Source organism: Lampetra fluviatilis, chromosome 11, assembly GCF_964198595.1.
Source record: "Lampetra fluviatilis chromosome 11, kcLamFluv1.1, whole genome shotgun sequence".
Classification (NCBI taxonomy): domain Eukaryota; kingdom Metazoa; phylum Chordata; class Hyperoartia; order Petromyzontiformes; family Petromyzontidae; genus Lampetra; species Lampetra fluviatilis.
Genome location: NC_136285.1, coordinates 12364405 through 12380137, shown reverse-complemented (window position 1 = coordinate 12380137; position 15733 = coordinate 12364405). Strand labels below are relative to the sequence as shown.

The following is a 15733-nucleotide window of genomic DNA, read 5'->3' as shown; positions in this document are numbered from 1 at the left end:
CAGCCCTTCTTCGTCTCACTGCGGGTTGGTAAAGTAAGGACCACATTGTGGGAAGTCAACAGAGACTCCACTTCGGAAATACAACCACCTCCTTCTTCGCCCTCCCTTAGTAACACGGACGGTGAAGTATGGTCAAACAAGTCACCTTGACCGATAGGGCACGTGAGGCTGTCGTTTGGCAACGAATCGACAAAGGGCTGTAAGTTAATTTACTGTAATGCAATCGCCGGAGTCATTTAAAAAAATTAATTTGTGCAATGGGATGAATTTAATACGCTTATATGTAAAAAAAAAATCTATTTCCGATATCTTTTAATGCATCAGATTGCATTTATATCTATATATAAAAAACATGTTCCAATTAATTAAATATGCCTCCGTACGAAATTTTACAGATTTTTTTAGATAGCAATTTGTATCCAAAATACGACGCGGTTTGTGTTTCACAAGCAGCCTTCGAAATGCCACGGTTGTGCTTGGTGCCATCAGAAACTCGGGGCTTGGTTATCGCCAGAGTCCTCATCAAGAAAATCATCTGGCGATGCTGCGTTGGCGGTGGTGCCCGAGCACAAATAACGGCAATAAAACCTGAGCACATTTGACAATTGCCACTGTGGCCTTTAAAGGACAAACATATAATAGGTAACGCTCTGGGCAATGACCCTTCTTTGTGCTATCATATATGTGCCATGAGGAAGGGTCATTGGCCGAAACGTCAGCTATTTTACATATTTCCCCCCTTTTGAAGCCACACTGTTATTGACGAATGTGTTGAGTTTTTTTGAAACCGAATCAAGCTCGCACCTGCACAGACCATCACTCCCGCCGGCATCTGTAAACAAAACGCCTGAATTTTTTCCCTGGGACCAATCACTTCGGCTTATGTCAATGACACAGCATTCCTAGGACAATATAAATAGGAATCCAAAGCTGGCTTGGAGCAAAAATTTGAATTCAGGTTTCTTGGTGTCAACGTCCACGTCCTCTCGCCTCTTCCTCAACGAGAGGTACCTAACCCACGCGTCTGACTGCAAGCGAAAACATTTCGTTGAAATGGTCCGAGTGGATGTGAACCGTTCAGGGTGCCCAATTCGCACGTTGGCCAATGTTTCACACGTTGGCCTCTGTTTGTTTCTTCGGCGAAAAAAATGCGCCGACGTCCTCATCACCAACAACGCTTAAAATCCGCCAAGGTCGGCGCGTCTCGAGCTATGCTCCGTCAAGACGTCAATCCGGGGGTCCGGGACATCTGTGAAATGAATCCGTTGTCGTCGTTGTTGTTGTCGTTGTCGCAGGTTTTCAACCGCTTGCGAGATGAGTCCTTCTCTCGCTCGGGGCGTCGTGATCTGGGCGGCCGTGTGCGCCGCAGTTTGCGCCGCGTGGCCGCAGGACGACTGCTCGCCGCCGAGGTCGCCTCGGCCCCGACCGGCATCCCACGGCACGCGGCCGGCGCGTCCCAGATCCTCCGCCGCGGATAGGTCCAACGACGCGGCCGGGCAACCGGCGGCGGAGGCCGACGCCGTCGCGGCCGCCGGCGAGAGGACAGGCGGTGGCCGAGGGCCCAACCGACACAAGATTCACGGCCGCTTCAACATGGACACGGTGAGTACCTCCCGCGCGTGATGCCCCCACCCCCCCACTCACCTTGACTGTGAATGTGTCGCCGAGCAAAGACTGGGCGGACAAATTTCCGTGGGGTTCCAATTGCGACAGTGGGGAGAAGTAGCGCTCAACGTGCTTCCGATTGATTAATTAAAGTTATTTTAAATAAATGGGATGGGTAATGGGATGAATGCAAATTATACGTCCTTCATAAAAAAACATGTTTGATTTGTGTACAGGGTGAAAGCTTATACATTCTTTATCTATTGTCAAATGATTTATTAAGGACTGAGTGATGAGATTTTGAGGTAAAATTACTTGCACGTGACACTCTCCGTCGAGTTGTGGTTAGTATCAGGAGGCTACTGCACAAAAGGACACGGAATCACAGTACACGATACTGGTAGTGGGCAGTGAAGAGAAACCATTGTTTTAAAGTCGGCGAGTTATGCAACCTAATAAAAAGATAAACACGGGTAATTTTTTTTTATTCGAATATATTACGTCTCATCCTTATTCATGGAAACCCAGTGAGCGGGGGTCCCTCATTGTGGTCCTAATGCGAATTCTGGAGATCGAAATTTTCGTGCATTGCCGGTGATCACGGTTTTTGCGGGCGAAACTCGTGCGTGAAAGTGTCTGAAATTGTCATTGTATTAGTACGCGATTACGAGCGATGGGTGTCCAAGAAAAAAAACTTTGTGTTTCCTTCAGAGTGGGAACTTTCAGTGAATTATTGAGTTTCTTTGCGTGGCCCATCTTGTGGGGAGAACATGCAGTGAACACTTTCAAATGTGAATTATTAAGGGTCTCGATTAACCCATGAATGGGCTGTCTAATACAAGAGAAAATGTAGGTTATTCAAATATTATGAAACACCCTTAACATATGTTACATATTAATAAAAACAATTATTCGCATATGGAACCAGACACATGTGAATGACGTATTTATCTTGCGACCATTTAAATTTAGTCGTTGAAATTAACAAGTCTAAATCCTGTCAACTGGTCAATGATTCCAAGAGCCTTACAATCGATTTAAATCAAATTCCTGCTCAGATGGGCACTCAGGTGGTACTCATCTCCCATCTATAGCCCTGAGCCAGGGGAGGAAGCTCCTCATTCCTTTGGAGGAGGGAAAGTCTATCCATATGACAACCACTGCTAACCTCCCCACAATGTGGTCCTTATTTTTCACAACCCCAGGGGGGATGATGGGCTGAGTCAGCCGGCCTACGTAGGTGAGATGATGCCACATGTATGCTCAGGATACAGGCAACAGGGTGTTCATTTATCTAAGAATGGGAATTAACTTTAAATGAATGGCCAGTAGTAAGGGAGGGGCGGAGTGGTGGCACAGTGGTTAGCGCACTGTGGTATGAACCCGGTGAACTGTGTTCGATTCCCAGCCACGGCAAATATCGGGCACTGAGAGATATCTAAACCAGTACCAAGTTCCCCCTTCACCAACGTACACTCACCAGCATGGTGAAGTATGGTCAAACAACCCCTGAGTGAATAACACGTGGTAGAGAGAGAGGGGCCTTCACCCAGTAGTCAGTTGACATAGGTCTGGAAATAATGTCCGCGCATAACGACAGGCACCGGGGGTGAAATGGACATGCATTATTTACAGCCCACGGTTCAATCCACTGTACAAATATAATGAACAACGAATATATATGTGTTGCATCTCTGCTCCTTACATACATATTGCACTCGCATTTTTGTCTGCAGACATTTGTATTAGTGGCCTCTTAAAAAAAAATCTAAGCTGAAGAGCCACATACAGCGCATCGGCGCACGCTTCCGTCGAGATAACATCCTGCATCGTTCTAGCTCGCCGTATTGCAGGGATGCTAGCTACCGTGGCGTCATTGTTAGCAACACTCGCAGGGTTCAACCTCCTGGCACGTTCCTAAAAATCTCCCCCCCCCCCATCTTGTCTGTCCAGCCAGCAGTAGGAATGGTTACAACGCAGAACGATAATCTTTATTCATCCTGGATAAATCCGATGAGCTATGGAGCTCTTTGTCGCAGATGTCCAGTTTGGGGTGGGTCAGAAAGTTACGACAGACAAACGACGCAACAAACGATCGGAGTGAAAAGTATGGGAAAGAGAAACATCACGAAAAATAAATGCGTAATATTTAAAAAGGATGCGACCCAAGTACAAATTGCAAAAGTAGATCAATTCCTGATTATATTTCAACAATAAATGCAAACTTGGACAAAGCAGCAAAACAACAACAACAACAACAGTCCCAGACCACAGCAAGACAACGACACACAGTCCCTCAATAAAGTTGCGCGTTAACACAGTCGATCGGCAGGCCGCATGCCATTGGGTAACACCTGGGTGGCTCCCACCTCTTCCAAAGACATCTGACCAACGTGGAAGAGTAGGCCAATTACCCTGTAAGAGAATAGACTAGTTCCCTCGCTGCACGAGTCGCGACCTTGAACAAGCAATTGCAGAGCTGCCCCTTTACCTTTGCATTGCGATTTGACGAAGCGCTTGACACATTTCGATTTAAAGCTTTCGTGACTGCAGGGATTCATCTTCTTGGTTCTTTCGGTAAAGTCACGTAGAATGGAAGTAATAAAATAATAAAAAATAATAAAAATAAAACGTAATAAAATGTTATGTTTTATTTTTATTAATAATAAAAATAAAAACATTATAAAATATTATGTTTTATTTTTATTATTTTATTACTTCCCTTCTACGTGACTTTACCGCTTGACACGTGTTCCGGGGGGCGCGCCTTCGCGTGTCGAGCCTCCGTGTCGCGTGGTGCCAGCGTGTCGCCCCTCCGCGTAACGGTGCCGTTCTGTCGGCGTGCGAGCGAGCGCAGTGGGCCTGTCCGGGGATGGAGTCCAGGACGTGCACGAGCCCCTCCGACTGCCAGGGCTGCTACGGCCTCTTCACGTGCTCGCGGACGCGACGGCTCTGCGTTCACAAGCGCGTCGCGCGCAAAACCGGTGAGAGAAGCCCGGGGGGGGGGGGGGGGGGGGAGTTAGCGAAAGCGAGGCACGTGCAGGAACAATCTGTCGCTTGTTCCGTCACTCGCTCTCAATGACCCCCCCCCGGTTTGCCCCCCCCCTCCTCTCCCCTTCAGCGCACTGAATGCGCTATCCCCGATGCGAAATGTTCACGCACAACAGAAAAAAGATATTGTTGTGTTACAGTTCAACGTCACATATCCGACTCGCTGGGCATTGGGGGTCGAGGTGGATATATGAAAAGGCCGGATATGTGAACGTCTATAGAGAATGACAGTTATGGGCTTTTAATTGGTCAGGGCAGAAATGTAATTGCCGGATATGTGACGTTGCACTATAACAATTAATACTAATTTAATACATTTATCCATGAAAGCCTCACCGAGCCTCAGATTCATTTTCAGCAGGGTCCTACATGCCAATTTCATTAATGGGGTGTTTGGCATTTGCGATACGCACTTAAATGAAATTAGCAGCTACCTGTTGTCAGTGTTTAAAATGAAAATGCCCGTAACCGGTGTTTGTTTTTTTGTCGTGACAGTATTCATACCCACGTGGACACGTTCCTTTGGCAAAGTTAGACATCGATGCATTTCATAGCAAAACAAAAACATCTCTGGGAAAAGCCTCACTGGGCCTCAATGTTACTCTTCAGGAGGGTTCGACACGAGGATGTTTGGCTAAATCGTTTGACTGGCGCATCGGCGTGTGGAGGGAAACCCCACCACTTGTACGAATGGAGTAACATGCTGGTGAATTATGGTCACATCGCCACCCTGACCGACGTTTCATTGGGTGGGTTTCATCCAGCAGCAGATTGACAAAGGGCTCTGCATTATTTTCTAATTATCGAATTGCATCACATACATCAATCGCCATTCACGCATCCCTTATTAATTAAATTTCCACCGCTGCAATTTGAAGAATTAAAAATGTACCTCTTGAGACGGGTGACCGTAAATAACCGTGGGTGTTTTCACCTCTTCGAACGGAAGGACATCGCTGGAATTTGCTTAGAAATGAGCGCGCAATCAGAAGGAGCGATGCACAAGATCAGCAATAGCACTTATGTTTGGTCGATATATTCCTGCAGCCAGACAAATCGCCAACAATGCTTTGTGGAGTACAACAATGTACGTGTAAGGGTTGTAAGCCGAGATGATCCCGTGCCTTTGCGGCTGAGCTAAGCTCTTTAATCATCATTTGTTGGTAACCACGTATCATTACTCAAACTCACCTCCTGGCCCCCACATCACTGCCACTCAATGGAGATATATTACATTAATACTCACCAGCACCCCATTAGGCGCATTATGTTCCATCAGCACGATGAAGTATGACAATGACTCACGTGCCAAATATCGCACCTCTCTTGCCACACCTTTCCTGCCACTTGCGAACACTCCCTACATGGGAACTGGGTTCACGTCACAGGAAGAGCAGTGGCGCACTGATTAGCGTGCTGCGATGTGAACTTGCGTGACCCTTTCTGAACCCACGTGACTCGCTGTGAACCCACGTGACCCTGCTTGGATTCCTGGCCAAGGGCTCACATCGGGTCACGCTCTGGCATGCTTTCGGGTCGTATTGTTTGGCACGAGGTCCGACGTTTCGCTCCGCGCGCTGGTGGCTTATTCAGCAGCTGAATGTGTTTTTCGGTGCAAGTCATAAAACACGTCTAAGGGGCTGCAACAGCCGCAACCACGAACGCCTGCGTGCCAGTGGTGGCGGCGAGTGATATCCGAACCATTCCCCATGTGTCTCCTATCAACGACGCGCACGAACTAGCGTGGCGAAGTATGGTCAAACAAACCCCCATGATCAGCACGGATTGGGGAGACATTCATCCAATAGTAAATTAACAAAGGGCTTTATGGGTAAGAGTATTATTAATCCCACATGGCAGGGAAACGCTAAAATAATTATCGCGTTATTTCCCCTCACTCGCACAGCCGTGCACCTGAACTGACCAGGCAGCAGTAATAGCTGGCGCTATGTTTTGTTGTTAAGTCATCATAGCATGCATGCTACATACTCGCCAGCCCTACTGATTTGAGTGTAAGTTCCGCCAAGTTTAAAACTCTTTAGGGAAGAAAATGAAGACCTCACAAGACCGGGAGAGGGGAGGACTGCCTCTGAATGTTCTTACCTTGAGTGGTGCTTTGTTGTTGTTGTTGTTATTATTTGGCAACTAACAAAAACCTGGACTTTTGAGGACAATAGTGCCTCACCTACAGGATGATCCTGGGAAATCCAGTACAGGCGACAACCCGAGGTGTGATGAATCAGCTTTGAAAATCGGCACGTGGTAAACGGGTTTAAAAAAAATTAACCCGTAAAAACAAAGTTTTTCACTAAAATTCTTTATATGCGTGGCATCGGTTTTATTTTATTATTCATTTCTGTTTTTCTTGAGTAAGAGTTTCATTTTTATCACATTGGTATTTTAAATTAAATATGAAAAAAAAATTCCTAAAAAGTGGAAAATTTTGGAAAAAAAATTTCACGAAAAAAAATGGTCACGCACAACGAGTCTGTGTGCAAAATGTCAGCTCGATTGGATCACGGGAAGTGGGTTAAAAAACGACCGAAAGATTTGCACGGCCGTAAGCGCGCAAGCAAGCAAGTGAACTTAATATAAAGGTTTTAAAAAAAACGACGAGCTGGGCAAGCCGAGCACCGTGAATGTGCCAGGGCTGGTGAGTTCGATCACCGCGACCTGTGCAAACTTCTAACGACCACCGCTGCCCCCCCCACCCTCTCTCTCTCTCTGTGCCAGCAGGGATGTTCCAAGCGAGCCTCCTCCAGACGCGCTGACAGTCACTCGCCGCGCCTCGCTCCCTTACCTTCCCAAGGGATTTTGCGACAAACGGCAGGCGCTTGATATAATTTCTCTGCACCTCCTCCGGAGACTACTTTAAACCTACTTTTAGTTCACCAGGTACGGCCCACTTAACTATGTAGGTCTCTTTGTCAGAAGCGAAATGGCCGCAAATGATAGCTCGTCGAAGTGCTTCATCACGTGGGAATGTAAAGCAGGTAAATGCTCCAGACGCACAATTCTAAACGTGGAGAGAAAAACCGGAGGACCCGGAGAAAAGTCCACGCCTCTACGGCGAGAGAGACACGCAAACTCCAAATAAACAGCAGGTGTCAGGGTCGGGATCGAACCCACGCAATCCTGTACACCAGGTGAGGTAGTTAACATCTCACCAATCGCGGCGCCTCATTCTGTATAGGTAAGCAGTAAATATGCTTACTCTCTGGTTCTTTCGGTAAAGTCACGTTGGTATAAAATTAAAGAAATCACGACGTTTCGGGCGCAACACAAGCGTCCACCATCAGGTGGGAAAGCATGTTTTTAAAACAGTCTGCCTCAGCAGCAGACCACGCTTTCCCACCTGATGATTACCGAACGAACCAAAGAGTATGGATTACTGCAGTCACGAAAGCTTCAAATCAAGAGTAAATATGCTGTTACACTCCGATTTACACGTGATTTTCATATTTAGTTATTTTTTGTTTAATCCGGCCTGCCTCTCCCTGCTCCCGCGATGAACCTGGATGATCGTGATGTGGCTGCAATGCGCAGTCGACCTCGTGCGCACTCGGCGACTCGTCTCGCCACGGTGGGGGCCCCTTCTCGCCTTACGAGGCACAGAAACGTCGCATATGCAAAGTAACAAGACATTAGAAGAAGAAAAACTACACCGGGACAGGATTGCAGGGTTTTTTTTGTATTATTCGTTGTGACACTGCGGTAGTGTGTAGTGGATTTCAAGGCAAAGCCTGTCACGGTTTTTTTCGTTCGTCTCTTCCTCTTCTCTGCCCGAGGCAATTGAATGAGCCGATCATTCCGCGAGTTCTTATCTCGTCGCGTTTTTCATCACGAGCAGAGCTATCGTCTTGCGCGTTGCGTTGCTCGGTGCAGGTACGGACTTGTGAACGAAACTTTATCCGTGTTGTTTCCCCCCCTCCCCCCCCCCGTTTTATTTCGACGATGCCCTTTGAAAGTTTGCACTTTTTTTCTCTCTCTCTCTCTCTTCTCTTCTCCCTGTACAAAACGTTTAAACATTAAATACATCCACCTCTACGCCTCCGATGTGTCTCGCTGGAATTCCACGCGTTCCTCGCGTCTAATCCCCCATGACCGACACGGTGTGGTGCGGAGGCATCCATCCAGAAGTCGATTGACAAAGGGCGACGCGAAATGCAAAACAAACTGAGAAATCGCCTGCAGAGTGCCGCCAGCAGGTCTGTCTTAATTGAATGAACGCAACGCACATGATCACATCGGGACATTAATCAGTTTAACACGTAGGCTTTCGCGACCAATATTATTCGTAATAAAGGCTTTTTGGGTTAGATCGCGTTACTTATAAATGTGTCGTAACCCTCCACCACCCGACACGGCCAAACAGTAAAAAAATGTGTCACGTTTTACAAAGGACAAAATCATTCACTTCTTTTGCCCACCGGTGTGTTGAAGAGCGAATCAACATCATTTGAAATGTTTCAGTAGTACGACGTTTCGCTGGTAATTACATCCATCTTCATCGGGCGATTTGCCAGAATGGTGAAGCCCTCCACCTGCTCCCGGTCTTAAATAGAGCAGCAGCAGAGTGACGTCATCATTTCATTCAATAAGGTGCGGTGATTTGAGGCGACACATTTTGTACTGTTTGGCCGTGTCGGGTGGTGGAGGGTTACGACACATTTATAGATAACGCGATCTAACCCATAAACCTTTATTATCAATCGGAACATTAATGTCGACTTCATTTACCCCTCCCCCTGTGCCCCCCCCCCCCGTGAATGTCGATCAGTGCTCGCTCGACGTAGATGTGCAGAGCCCTGCTCCTACAGGGCGGTCCAGATGTCTTGTAACTCCCAATTCATTGTGTTTTAAATAAAAGTAAACTTTTAAAAAAATATATAGTAAGTTTTAGAGAATAAAATGGGGCGGTCACAAGAAATCTGGACCACCCTGTACATCCCATATGACAGAACAAAGACGCAGATCCCCCGTATAGCCCTCAAGAGACTGTTGGGGCAAGTGCAGTTAGCGAGCACCTTTTAAGGCTGACACGGCACACGAGGTGGTGGGTGGCCATCACTACGCCCGGTCGCCTTTGTCTCCCTCGTGGCGATGTTCACACGTTGCATCAGATACTTATTTATGGCTGAGTCGACGTAGGGCAGGACTAGTTCAGATATTCATCACCGGTTTTGCCCGTTATCAGCACACACAAAGACAAAGACCCCCCCCCCCCAGTATAGCCTTAACAGACTGCAAGGGCAAGTGCTGTTAGCGAGCACCTATAAAGGCCGGAACGGTACACGAGGGGGTGGGTAGCCATCACCACGCCCGACCGCCTTTGTCTCCCCAGTGGCGATGTTTACACACCGCACCAGGTACTCATTTGAGGCTGAGTGGAATTAGGAGAGGCCCAGGACCGGTTCAGATAATCGTCACTGGGTGTTGGCCGTGAGCGGGAATCGAACCCGTGTAGCCGGGTTCATAGCGCAGCGTAGCACTAACCGCTACACTACCGCTCCCCCTGAGGACACACACATACTTACACACACACAGACACACACACAGAAACACACAACAACAACAACAACCGCCATTCGCCACTAAGTGGCGGTGACGTCACCACGACGCTTGTGCCAGGCCATGTGCACCCTGAGGCCACGTGAAGTGTCGAACGCCCGCTGGCAGGAGGTCACGGGGCAGACCCAGCAGGTGCCACGGGTCGACTGACCGAGATGACCGAGATGACTGGCTGATGCACCACCTGTGCCCCCTACTGTGAACTATCTACATCTGAACCAGAGCTCTGTACATCACACGGGGCTCGTTTATCAACAAATTATGTGTTTCGCACGATGTGAATATTGAATAAGCACTTGAACAAATACCAATTGATAATAATGGATAGAATGTGCCATGGTGGGCCGCGTGAACTGGAGTTGAGAAAACCTTTGATTCGCCCCTGATGGTTAAATCTGGCTGAACAAGGGAGGCGATGCAACATTTACCAGTGCAGATGCGCCACTGTGTTTTCACTGGTTTGTATTTAACCAGGGAAGAATTTACATATATACTGTATATATATATGTGTATGAAGGGCACGTTAGCAACAAAGTTGGCTTAGGAAGCAAACAAAACAAAAAATCCCTTGGTTAATTCGTAAAATGGTCTTAAATTATTTGCATAAAGATTCCTTGCCAAACAAAAAAAAATAACTCAGCCAGCATGAACAGGAGCGCAGCGATGAAAAATTCCCTTTTGGGCTACTCGGCACCACCCTCATCTGAAATCTGGCACCGACCTTACAGGCAGGTGCTTGTTTATGAATTACACTCTTACGAATGTACTTCTCTGTTTTGGCTATCACCGTGCATACGGGTTACACACAGATGCCGGTTAATGTGTGGCTTTCATCTCTGGGATTCTGTAATTACAGTAGCAGTACAGGGTTTTAAAACAATCTCATCACTCAGTCGTTGCTGTTGAGGAGCTCAAACTGGGTTTACCAGTTCACCCACATCGTACATTAGTCCGCACAAAGCCACAGCAGAAATCTGTACAGACCACGGGCGGTGGACAATATTTTTGGATGTCAGTAGGTGCATGTGGATAAATGAAAGTGGATTGCGATAACAGAGTTATAAACAAGGTCATTTAATTGCGTAAATGCCTCTTGAATTCCTGAAGATGCCTGCAGCAGCGTGTGGCACAAGACGATGGGAAACCACTCAACACGCAGAGCCTAGCCTGGAAAGTAAGCCACACAGCTGCATAAAGTGTTTTTGTTGTTGTTGCACACAATTCACTTTCATTGGTGTTATGAAGATGTCGACACAACGTCAGAGTCACCATCTCGGCCAGTAACCCCACGAGATAAATATTCCGCCTGGGCCCCAGTGCCACGTGGACGGCGAGCACTGTGGCAGGGTCATCCCCCCCATCCCCTTGCCGCCAGGTGCGGGTCAATTAAACTGCTCGCATCGTTCCAGAGGTGACTATCGATTATCGCTTGGGCGGATCATACTGTTCGCCGGCTAATTACGCTGGAGAAGATATACATTGGGGCACAGCGTTGCGTGTGCACATTCCCACCTACAGTATTACGCGCTCGTTCTATTTTTAGCGGCTTCTCATCCGTCCCTCGGTGATCAATTATTTTAATCAAGGAGGTAAAGACAAAAGGAGCGGTCGTGCAATTTGCTCGCTCGCTCGCTCCGCTGCTGGCGGAAAGGGCCTCCGCAGAGACGAAGCTCAGGAGAGCACCTCCAATGAGGACACTTTTGGCCTACTCTTCCACACTGGCAGGAGGTCTTGGGAGAGTTGGGAGTGACCCACGCTTTACCCCACCATGGAACAATGGCGTGAAACAACACGTTCTACACTGAGCCATTGGCATATTTTTCAGAAGCGACCTGGCCACAAATGATAGCTCAACGAAGTGGCTTATCGCGTGGGAATGTATAGCAGCCAAATACTCCAAACGCACGTTTCTAAATGTGTGGAGGGGAAAAACGGGAGGACCCGGAGAAATGTCCACGCCACTACGGCGAGAGAGACACGCAGACTCCAAATATAAAGCAGGCGTCAGGGTCGGGATCGAACCCACGCAATCCTGTATACCAGGCGAGGTAGTTAACATCTCACCACCGCAGCACCCCAATGCTGCGTATGTAGGCAATACATATGCTGTTTAACTCCGATTTACATGTATTTTGCATATATATTTGTTTTATCCGGCCTGCCTCTCCCTCCTCCCACCATTACCAGTGATAATTGTGATGTGGCTGCATTGCGCAGTCGAAGTCGTGTGCATTCGGCCATGCATCCGAGCCCTGGGAATAAACAGGGAGAATGCCACACAAACACTGCCATTTCGCAAGGCAAAGAAAAGCCCTTCGTACTTGAAACAAATGGGCGGCTTTAGCTTTATCGCTGGCCTGCTCCTTGTCACCCCTCTTGCTCTTTCACGAATGTGGTTCGTGAATTGTTTGTTTAATGCATTTCACGGCTGGGTTGGGAACAAAAGGGCAGAGAGAGGGGGAAGAGACGGATGAGGTTAGAATTTGAATCTTTGTGTAGATTTATTACGACCCAATGTTGGGCTGCAGATGTTAAAGTATGGAAATTAAGAATATGTTTTACCCTTTCTGGCAATTAAACAGGTGGTGTTACGATATTCAAACACTAAATAGAAACCTTTTGCAAGGAATCAAGTCTGCATTAACCACACTCAGTACTTGTGGTGAACATGCAAACAAAATATGTTCTGATAATAGATGGCATTGTCTTTTACACTGATAGGACTACTCCAGAGAGAGCCATAAGGCCTAGTCTCACCAGTGTCAGACCAGAACACGCCAAAAGGCGAACGGGAACATATTAACACCTGCGTTTATTGCCAGAAATGATACAACCTATTCTTATTTTTCATATTTTAATACTGGCAAAAAAAAATATCCCACGATATAGTGTAGTGACAGCACCTCGTCGCATAACGTAGTGTAAATTCTGAAGGCATCTTTAACTGGGATTCGTGAGGGTTTTTTTATTCTTCTTGAATTTGGTCTATAAAATTTGGCAAATTGATGGACAAATACTAAAAATATGTTTAATGGCAATAGTAAAAAAAATTAACCCGTAAAAACAAAGTTTTTCACTATAAATCCTTTATATGCGTGGCATCGGGGCGGCTAGAGTCCTCTCGTCCTCTGGCTTGAGATGGCTGCCACCTATGGGTCAGATGATTGTGTGCCAGCATTAACCAATTGGTAAATAAATATTTAATTTATTTTTCCCTAAACAGTGTAAAATTCTGGAAAAAATTTTCACGAAAATTCATTGTCACGCACAACGAGTCTGTGTGCAAAATGTCAGCTCGATTGGATCACGGGAAGCGGGTTAAAAAACGACCGAAAGATTTGCAAGCAAGCGAACTTAATATAAAAGATTTTTAAAAAAAATCATAATTGACAGACATTCAGGCCACAGCGGATGGACGATGACCTCCATGGGCTGTGTTGTTGGTCGCGAGGGTTTGTTTGGCGAGCCCACACGATCGGGGTTTAGAGTGCGATTCAATGCAAACGTGCTTCTCGGGACGCCGGACACACCTGTGATGTGCATCGCGGGAGTAAGCATGCGCTTATATACACACAGAGTATAGACGTACGAGACAGAGGAATGCTTTCAAAATACATGTCGCAGTGTGCTAATCACTGTACCGCCACTCCAGTCGTTAAACATGCACAGACCGCTCTCAATGACATATTTTCAAGAAGGAAATTTACGATACGTGGAGTGGTGGCGCAGCAGTTGGCGCACTGCACTCTGAAAACCTGTCGAGTCGATTGTGATTCCCAGCCATGACCAACACCGGCGGCGCGTGATATCTCAACCGGCCCCGGGTGTGCCTCTGTTCACCAACTCGCAGCGAGCAGCGTGGGAAAGTATGGTCGAACAGTCCTTACCCCCCCCCCCCACGAACTACTGGGCCTGAGGGAGAGCTTCATCCAACAGTGGATTGTGGCAAGTGCCTCCGATAAGATGAAGATGCAATCGACGAGCGAAAAGAGACGCGTGCTTTACATTTCCAATGCTGCGTATCATTTCTCCAACGTGGACGTGCAAACCCAGGGGGGGGGGTGCAGGATGTTGAGAATCCCACAGAGTTCTTCAGCGAGAGAATAAATGTGGACTGATTAGGTCGCCCCCTTGTGGAGGCTAAGATACGGTGAAAAGAACCAGACGCTAATCTAACAAACCCGCGGCACCGCGCAAACATTCAATTGAGCCCAGGGTGTGCAGTGGCCAGCACGTATAGATATCCATCGGTGAGCATTTATTCTTATTATGGCTGACGATACAGCCCTAAATCACTTGCCTGAACTGGCTGAAAAATCTGTATTTTCAAATGATAAAAATTAGATGGAAACGATGCTCGATTGTTACATGCCAGCTTATGGAGGAGCAAAGAAAACTGAGCAAATGACACCGACAAAGGATAAATAATTCAAGCGAGGCGGTTGAAAAAAGGGAGGGAAATAATAGATGTTTTAAGTAATCGGATTGTGGCCACAAATCGCAACAATCCATCGAATCGCCGATAGGGTTGAATTATTGACGACCCGATGGTTTAGCTGGAAGGGCTTGCGGTTACCCAATCACGCACACGCTGACAAATCTGTTGAGGGTGCCGGCGGTACAACTGCACGAAATGTTAACTACCTTGCCTGGTATGAAGGAGGTCGTGGGTTCGATCCCGACCCTGACGCCTGTATATTTGGAGTTTGCATGCTATCCCACTGGTCGCATGGGTTTTTCTCCAGGTCCTCATGTTTTTCCCTCCACTTTTAGAAACATGCCTCTACAAGTATTCGGCTGCGATAATTTTCCACGTGATAAGCCACTTCGTTGAGCTATCATTTTGGGGCCAGGTCGCTTCTGAAAAAACTAGCTATACAGCTCGGTGGGCCTTACCTGGTTAAAATAAAAATGATTTTTTTTTTTATAGTTTTAATATTAATATCTCCAAGGTCTATGGTCTGGAAGAAGTGGAGGCCAAGGCGCGGGGCTACAAAGCAGCATGGGAGAATTAAACGGTTGGGGTAGAGGCTGAGGTGGGTGGGGGTTCATTTAACTCCTTTACACCAAGGGCCGATGCCAACCGCGCAGTGCCCACATGCTTCCACGAATCCACGGCTACCCACTTCACGCGGCGCCAAAGATGACATTTCACAGGAGAGAGGAGGCAGCGCAACCTGACTGTTGAAACCGGCAGGAAATGGGCATGACAATGGGTACGATCAGCAGGACACAACGAGGAATTGAGGTAATCGATGTACATCGAGCTCTGGGGCCATGGCGAATTCCACACGTGGTCTGCTGTAAAACGATTGCTGCTGGGGCTTTGTACATGCTAGTGGACGGTAAAAATATTTTTTACAGAACCCTTGAAAATTCCTCAGCCCTCGTGTACAGAAGTACACACACGTGCACGGAAAATCTGTCCGTCTGCTGCAGGATGAGGGCCTCAACGCCACATCTGCATGGATCATTGTTGTTACAGGACCATACATCGCCATGCTGG

General features: G+C 47.3%; 1 long non-coding RNA gene across 1 annotated transcript; it reads left to right on the top strand.

Moving 5' to 3' along the window:
* Positions 1-1537: 1537 nt before the first annotated feature.
* On the top strand, positions 1538-7418 carry LOC144934701 (uncharacterized). Its single transcript, XR_013637191.1, has 3 exons — positions 1538-1602; positions 4463-4589; positions 7393-7418. It is a non-coding gene; the product is annotated as an uncharacterized LOC144934701 (long non-coding RNA).
* The last annotated feature ends 8315 nt before the right edge of the window (positions 7419-15733 follow it).